Source organism: Physeter macrocephalus, chromosome 19, assembly GCF_002837175.3.
Source record: "Physeter macrocephalus isolate SW-GA chromosome 19, ASM283717v5, whole genome shotgun sequence".
Lineage (NCBI taxonomy): Eukaryota > Metazoa > Chordata > Mammalia > Artiodactyla > Physeteridae > Physeter > Physeter macrocephalus.
In genome coordinates this window covers 31,375,980-31,385,430 of record NC_041232.1, presented here as the reverse complement: position 1 = coordinate 31,385,430, position 9,451 = coordinate 31,375,980, and positions in this window count along the sequence as shown.

The following is a 9,451-nucleotide window of genomic DNA, read 5'->3' as shown; positions in this document are numbered from 1 at the left end:
GTATCTTATCTGATTCCATTTTCTCTCCTTCCATAGCATATCAATTATACTTTTTTTTCTTATTTTAGTGGTTGCCCTAGAGTTTGCTATCTACATTTACAATTAATCGAAGTTCATTTTCAAATAACATTATACCACTTCACAGTTGTGTGAGTACCTTATAATAACAATAACCCTAATTCCTTCATTCCATTCCTTTATCATTGTTGTCATCCATTTCACTTTATAAGCATACATAAGCATATATATATATATATATGGTACAAACTAATAAAATACACTGTTGGTATTGTTTTGCACAAACTGTTATCTGTTAGATTAATTAAGAATAAGAAAAATAAATGATTTTTTCTTCACCTCTCCCTTCTTCAGTGCTCTTCCTTACTTTATGTAAATGTGAGTTTCTGACCTATAAAAATTTCCTTCTCTCTGATGAACTTCTTTTAACACTTCTTGCCAGACAGGTCTATTAGCAACAAATTTCTTCAATTTTTGCTTGTCTGAGAAAGTCTTTCTCTTTGACTTTTAAAGGATAATTTTGCAAAGTACAGAATTCTAGGTTGGTGGGGGTTTTTTCTTTCTCTCAACACATTAAATACTTCACTCCACTCTCTTGTTGCTTGCATAGTTTTTGAGGTGAAATCAGATGTAATTCTTATCTTTGTTCCTCTACACGTAAGATGTTTTATTCCCTCTGGCTTCCTCCAGGAGTTTATCTTTGATTTTCTGTAATTCAAAAATGATATTCCAAGGTGTAGTTTTCTTTTTTTTTGGTATTTATCCTGTTTGGTGTTCTCTGAGTTCCTTGGATCTGTGGTTTGATGACTGACAATTTAGGGAAATTCTCAGTTATTATTGTTTCAAATCTTTCTTCTTTTCCTTTCTTTCTTCTCCTTCTGGTATCCCCGTTATGCATATGTTACACCTTTTGTAGTTGCTCCACAGTCCTTGGATATTCTGTTATGTTTATTTCAGTCTTTGTTCTCTTTGCCTTTTTGTTTTTCAGGAATTCTATCAGTATATCCTCAGGCTCAGAGATTCTTTCCTCAACTCTGCCCAGTCTACTAATAAGTCCATCAAAGGCATTCTTCATTTCTGTTACTGTGTTTTTTATCTCCATTATTTCCTTTTGGTTCTTTCTTAGGATTTCCTTCTCTCTGCTTCCATTGCCCAGCTGTTCTTACCTGCTGTCTATTTTATCCATTAGAGCCCTTAGCATATTAATCATAGTTGTTTTAAATTCCCAGTGTGATAATATCAACATCCCTTACAACTGTAGTTCTGATACTTGCTCTGTCTCTTCAAATTGTGTTTTTGCCTTTTAGTATGCCTTGTAATTTTTCTTGGCAGCCATACATGATGTATCAGGTAAAAGGAACAGCTGTAAATAGGCCTTTAGTAATGTTGTGGTAATGTGTGGAGCTGGGGAAGGATTCTATAGTCCTATGATTAGGTCTCAGTCTTTTAGTGAGCCTGTGCCTGTGAACTGTGAATGTCACAAGTGTTTCTCAGGTTTTTATTCTCCCTCCTCAGGTGGGACAGGATGACTAGAGTGGGCTTGAGCCCGATAATTCACTTCCTCAGGTCATATAGGCTCTGATAATACCCTAGCAGGTTAGACTCTGGTTCACCAGTTCTTCCTGACAGTAGGTCTTGTGAAGAACAGAGTGCTCTGGCATATTTCAAAATGTTTTCTTTTCCTCTTCTCCTGCTGGAAGCACAAGGCGACTTTTCCCCACTGTTTACTGTGGGAACCTGATAGAATTCCCTGGAGGTAAATCTCGCAATATTGTGGGCCCCTCCCTATGACTGAGTCCCCCTGGAGTTTTAAACTCTGAGCATTGTCTCCAGCGAGCCTTCAGCAATTCATCAATTACATTTCAGGCTTTCCTACCCCAGCACTGGTTCCTGTGGAAGTCTCTACTTGCGAGTCTGCTCTGGTAAGCCTGTATTCACCTATCCATCACTCTAATCTTGGGGGCAGTGCTTTGTTACTGCATACTCCTCTCTCTTATGGATCCAAGAAGAATTGTTGTTGATTTTTTTAGAGTATGTAGCTATTTATTTTTTGTTAGGATGGAGCTTGGACAACTTCCAAGCTCCTTACATGTGCAACTGGAAACTTGAAGTCTCTGCTTACTATCTTAACAGGTCACTAATTGTACAACTGTGGTAGCTTCCTATAGATTTGTAGCAGTAGATTAGAAAGTACTCCAACCCTTAATTCTGCCATATGTTTAATATAGTAAGAGTGTCTAAGCTCTGTGGTGGAAAGGGCCTGACCCAAGTTCAAACAAATAAAACTTGCTCAATTTTTTGGTACCTGTTTTTCTGTTATGTAACTATTTCTTGCCTGTAACATCCTTCTATGTTCTTGTCAACTCCATTCTCATATGTAGGTGACAAAGTTAAATTTACCAGGATTGCAACTTTGATTTTTTTCAAAACAGGACCAAAAAGTCTATTTTGGCATTTTAGTTTTTATATTCTTCTGTATTACATAAGTCCAAAAACTAGAAATGTCAAGTGAGAAAGTTAGCAATCCACCTGGAATATATAATATATGATGTCTGTTTTTACTATGTGCCAGGCATTGTGCTAGTTTATATATATGATCTCATTTTACCTTTATCCCAGCAATGGAGGTAGGTGCCATTATAATGTTTATCCTAAGAAAGGAAAACCAAAGCAAAGATAGGTTGAATAACTTAACCAAAGTCATAGGTAGAAAGTTCTGGAACCAGTGTTGGAATATAGATATGATCAATTCCAGAGCCCACAGCCTCAATAAATAAATGCAAAAAATGCAAATGTAATGTCTTCATTTTATGAATGAGGAAAATAAGACCTCAAGATATTTAATGATTAAGTCTAATTAGGCAGGGCCACAGAGCACAGTTGTTCAGGTTTTGCATTACACAAACCCAAGAGTATCAGTTACATAATGCTGCTAGAACAAAAATTGTTTAATACATTTTTTCTATAATAGCCCTGCAAATATTTGCAAATTCCTATCATGTAAACTTAAAAACTCCACATATCTGCTCTTAATTTTTACTGATGTGATTCCAATTCCTTATCAAGTTCACTTCTAACATCGTTAGAGTCATTTGTCATAGCCTGCATTATGCCTTGGGATCCATGACATATTAGTTGAGTTGAAAAAAATTTTCATACAGTAAAATTCACCTTTTGCAACATCCAGTTCTGTGGATTGTGACAAAGGCATAGAGTCATGGATCTATCAAGCCAGTACCATACAGGGTACTTCATCTGGGGTCACCAACAACCCTGGTTTGCCTGTAAATCAGAGGAATTCCTGACACACAGGCTGTGCAGTTGTAAAATCAGAACAGTCTTGGGCAAACTAAGGTGAGTCGTTGGCCACCCTCCTTCTATCATCCTAAAACTTCTCCCCTGCAATCCCTTCGTAGTCTACCCCATCTCCAAACCTCACCCTCTGGCAACCATCCATTTGTTTTCCATCTCTGTAGCTTTGCTTTTTCCAGAATGTCATGTAAATGGGATCATATAACATGTATTCTTTGGGGTCTGGCCCTGTTACCTCAGTTCTCTGACAGATTTAAGAAAAGTCATTGATTTGCACTTTGTCCAGCTTTTTTCTTATTGTAGGGGTGGATGTGTTGGTCTTTTTCCAGCTCTCTTCATTTCTGAGCTGAAACCACTCATCTACTTTTCAAATGAAGGGGAAAAAAATGTCTTCAACAACATCAAACCCAAAAGGTGATCGAAATTTATGAATTGTTGACATATGATTAGCAAAATGACACACATGACAGTTTGACAGTTTTTTCCAAAGATGATGCACAAAAAGGAGTAAGCCAAAACAGAAGGAGGAAATGAAAATGTTTAAAATCATAGAGAATACAAAATTAAATGCTATTTCAACTAAAGGAAGACAGTGGTCCCTTTATGACTACCTGAGGAAAAAATATAGTTTTAAGGAGTCTTCTACTAGCTGTTAGTGTACTCTGCTATTGCCAATTAAAGACCAGAGTTTCAAGGAAAACTGTGCTTGGTATCATAATTCTCTTTACATGACGTTATAAGGGATAAACAGTTGGCAATCACTGTTTCCTAATTGACTCATCCCCTCCCAACAATAATAAAATTATTTATTACTCAGCAACCTTGTAAATGATTACAAATACTGCAAAAAACAAAAGGTATTCAACCTCATCATTGCACCGTCAAGGTATCTCAAGATTAATCAAAGACATCAGCAATGAACAAATGAGGCATTTCTTTTCACAAATAGAAATGGATATTGTTCTCTACCCCCAGCCCCTTTGCAGGTTTGAAAATGTAAAAGGAAATTATGGTCCTCTTCAAAACACACCTGCTCACCACACAGCCTAGTTCTAAAATTTGCATGTGTAAGCCTCCTTTATTGAACGCAAGAGTAATAATTTTATGTCAATATTTAAAGAGGGAAATTTTACGCTGGGTAGCTGAGGAGAAAGGGAGAAGGCAAATATTATATAATTCAGACTTCAACTAATTTTCAGAAATCAAAGCTGGCAAAAAATTGTTTTGATTAATTTCAGCAACATCATCAGAAGCAACATCAAACCCTAAGGTCATACTGGTCAAAGCAAGGCAGGACCACTCCTCTCCCCCATCTTAGATAACATAGACCCTAAGATATATTGAGAGAGAAACATAAAAACACAAAGGCACGTGCGTGCACGCACACAAATTCCCTGGCTAAATCTGAATATAGAATGAGAACTATATCTGAGGACAAGACAGAAAAGCCCAGTTGCCAGAAGTGATTTGACTTGATGCTAATCCCCAAAATTTTGGTCCTAGATCCTGAAACCCTTTCCACCATGAGGGTTTCAGAGCTAAGTCTGGAGTTTTAGGTGACAGAAGTTGTTAACCCAGCAAAGTCCAAAAGAGCCAGTGAAAAATCACCATTATGCTTCTTAAGCATATCTACAATGCCTGCTCAACCCACCCTTTGAAATCAATCTCACAGAGGCTGTTCTAGTGTAACTAGAAGAGGCTGAATGTTCTTGCAGATTTCAAGATTGCCCTGTGAGGCAGAGAGAGCTAGTTGCCAACTCCAGCACGCACTTTCCCTTTGCTTCCTCTACCAGAACCACAAAAGTTAGCTGGTCGCACCGTCTCCTGGAGCTGGAGACTACATTCCCCACCTTACCTGACAGCTGTATGTGGCTAGTGACCAAATTCTGGCTACGGAGGTGTAAGCACACGTGAGGGACTTCAAGGCTCTTTGAAAGGGGAGGGGGCCAGGCTTTACTCCTCTTTTGCCCTTTTTGTTGCTTAGAGAACAGAACAGAAGAATGAAGATCCAGAAGTTTTTGTGGGTGGTAACCTTGATGATGGAAGAGATGAAAGGAAGAAGATGCAGCAGAAAGGGACCCAAATCACTGACAGGAAGAGCCACCATACCTGCCTTAGGTAGTGTACCTACACACTGCATTTATGTGAAAGAGAAATAAACTTCTATCTTTTGAAAAATAATGTTTTCTTCTGGTCACTGTTGTTGTCATATAAAGCCAAACCTAATCCTAAGCAAGATCTTGCATTTGTTTTAAACTATGGCATCTTACCATGTAACTTGATGTGTGTGTGCGGGTATGTGTGCGCGCATGTGTTTGGTTCGTGGAACCATATATAGAATTCATCGATTTTGAGTCATGAATCACTTTTAAAAACATACTTGATATGTCTGTGAACTCATATGTCTCCATAATGGTTAGGTTTATGTGTTACCTTGACTAGGCTATAATCCTACTTATTCGATCAAACACTAACATAGGTATTGCTGTGAGTTATTTTGAAGATTTATCTCAAGTCCATAATCAGTTGACTTTAAGGGAGATTATCCTAGATATTCTGGGTGGGTCTCATTCAATCACTCAGAAGTCCCCAAAAGGAGACTCAGGCTTCCTGATGGAGCAGCAGCCCCACCTGTGGGTAGCAGTTTCCGCTCCCGTCCCCCATCTGAGAGTTATAGCTGCCCTTGCTCATGGCCCGGCCAATGATTTCCATCATGCCAAGCCATCCCCTGAATCACATAAGCTGACTCCTTGTAACAGATCTCTTAATATATATCTCCTACTGGTTCTATTTCTGTGGTTTAGTCTGGACAGATACAGTCCAAAATCAAAAAGAAAGAAAATAGAGCAAAGAACATTATTTTTAAACAACAAAAAAAGAGAAATTAATTCTATGAAGAAACTCAGCTTTGATTTTTTACTCTCACTATCACATGTAAGTTACAATTAGAGAAATACTGTTTCTTCGTTTCTTTCTTCCTCCTGTTGGCCTTAGAAAATTTGCCAGCTTCAATAAAGTTACTGTGTGCTTTTTTGGTTCTCTAGGTACTCTTTCAGATGATTTCATCTTATGACATTTCTTTTTTTTTTAATTTTATTGACGTACAGTTGATTTATAATGTTGTGTTAATTTCTGCTCTATAATAATGTGATTCAATTATACATATATACATTCTATTCCATGATGGTTTACCACAGGATATTGAACATAGTTCCCTGTGCTATACAGTAGGACCTTGCGGTTTATCCATCCTATACACAATAGTTTGCATCTGCTAATCCCAAACTCCCAATCCTTTCCTCCTCCACCCCCCTTATCCTATGACATTTCATTGCAATAACTGTATCCACACTTTCTTATTAACACAATTTTAATATGGAAAAATTAAATCAAAATTAATGGGAAAAATCTCATTTTGACTTAGGAGGGAGCATTTATTTTCGACTATAGTCAGCCTGTTTTGATTGAGCTAATCCATGAGTTTGGTCCATCTTTCCATTTCTCTTTTAAGATGGAGTCTGTTTGCAAATGGTTTCTAACGTTCACAAATTAGCTCTAGGATTGAGTCCAGAAATTATGTTAGGGTCTCTGCTTATATTCTTTGTTCTAATAGATAAGAGGACAGGATGTGTATTTTAAGCCTTGACTATTGAGACTCTGCGTTTTGGTGGTTACTAATTATCTCTTGGGTCAGCTGCTGGAGATCACTAGTCACAGTAGGTAGTCTGCTGGAGCCTGAATCACTGTGGGGTTTTTAAAGTATTTTAAGGATGGTAGGGAGTCAATGTCAAGACAATTTGACACTGGAATCAGGGCATTTCCCTTGATCTGATTTCCGTGGAGAATGTCTGTGGAATACAGACTAATGGAAATGTGAGTTTGCTAATATGAAGAAGAAAGAAAAAGATTTGCTAGTTGTATGGGCTGAGAGTTTGTGTCCTGCCAGAAGCCATGTGTGGAAATCTAATCCCCAATCTGATAGTTTTAGGAGGCGAGGCCTTTGGGAGGTAAATTTGGTCTTGAAGGTGGAGCCCTCATGAATGGATTAATGTCCTTCTAAGAAGATGCAGAGAGCTAGCTCTCTTTCCATGACGTGAACACAGTAAGTCAGCAGTGTGCAACCCAAAGGGGGCCCTCCCCAGCATCTGACAATGCTAGCGTCCTGATCTTAGATTTCCAAGACTCCAGAATTGTAAGAAATAAATGTCCATTGTTTATAAGCCACCCAGTCTATGGTACTTTGTTCTAACAGTCCAAAATGACTAAAACAATTGTCAAGCAATTTTGGGAGACAGTGGGTTAAACAAAGTTAAAAGATGTCTCTATTACAGGACTTCTGAAAGTCTGTAGCATGCTAATGTGCCCTGTGAATTACCCAGAAGAGTAGTCAGCATCTATCACATTGCATTCTATAGAAGCCAGATTTGAGCAACTTGCCCCAGGTGATCTATTTGCTGGACTACTGCCAAGTGGAACAGTCTTTTTTTCTAAGAGCTCACACTTGTATCTGAAATATGGAACAAGTTATCTTACTGCAACTAACTTATCATTATATCTTATTATCTTATTTACTCCAAGTAACATAACATAAAATTGTATATATAGTATTCGACTACCTAATATTGATTGGTATATATAATTTCAAATTTGACCCTGAGAATTCCTGAGTCATCTTAGACAATAGATGATTTTTGCCACGTCTACAAACTGAACTTGAGGTTTAAGAGATTCTGTGACATCTTATTCATCGTTTCACTCCCGCTTCCAAAGGCCATGGAATATTTTCGTTTCAGCCTCTACTAACACCCACTGTATATGGGAACTGTCATTCATTTTTTACTTTTTGCCCAAAGCATTCACAAAATCTTGGAAATGGGCAGAAACCTTGTAGAATTTTAAATAACGGTTGTGTTAGTCTAGTCTGTGTGAGGTTAAAATTCATGCAAAAAAAAATTGCTTCTGTTTTTTTTAAAATGTGAGGTTTTTGCATGACTAATAAGAGAGCTGAGCTTTTCACCAGGAAAGGGAAGGGTACTATTGCTCATAGAATTAGATATAAGAATAAAATACCTAGGAATAAACCTACCTAAGGAGACAAAAGACTTGTACTCAGAAAACTATAAGACACCGATGAAAGAAATTAAAGATTATACAGACGGAGAGATATACCATGTTCTTGGATTGGAAGAATCAACATTGTGAAAATGACTATACTATCCAAAGCAATCTACAGATTCAATGCAATTCCTATCAAACTACCAATGGCATTTTTCCACTGGTAAACTAGAACAAAATATTTCACAATTTGTATGAAAACACAAAAGACACCGAATAGCCAAAACAATCTTGAGAAAGAAAAATGAAGCAGGAAGAATCAGGCTCCTGGACTTCAGACTATACTACAAAGCTACAGTAATCAAGACAGTATGGTACTGGCATAAAAACAGAAATATAGATCAATCGAACAGGATAGAAAGCCCAGAGATAAACCCACGCACATATGGTCACCTTATTTTTGATAAAGGAGGCAGGAATATACAATGGAGAAAAGACAGCCTCTTCAATAAGTGGTGCTGGGGAAACCGGACAGCTACATGTAAAAGAATGAAATTAGAACACTCCCTAACACCATACACAAAAATGAACTCAAAATCGATTAAAGACCTAAATGTAATGACAGACACTGTAAAACTCTCAGAGAAAAACATAGGCAGAATACTCTATGACATAAATAACAGCAAGATCTTTTTTGACCCACCTCCAAGAGAAATGGAAATAAAAACAAAAATAAACAAATGGGACCTAATGAAACTTAAAAGCTTTTGCACAGCAAAGGAAATCATAAACAAGACGAAAAGACAACCCTCAGAATGGGAGAAAATATTTGCAAAAATAAGTGGTGCTGGGGAAACCGGACAGCTACATGTAAAAGAATGAAATTAGAACACTCCCTAACACCATACACAAAAATGAACTCAAAATCGATTAAAGACCTAAATGTAATGACAGACACTGTAAAACTCTGAGAGAAAAAAAACATAGGCAGAATACTCTATGACATAAATCATAGCAAGATCTTTTTTGACCCACCTCCAAGAGAAATGGAAATAAAAACAAAAAT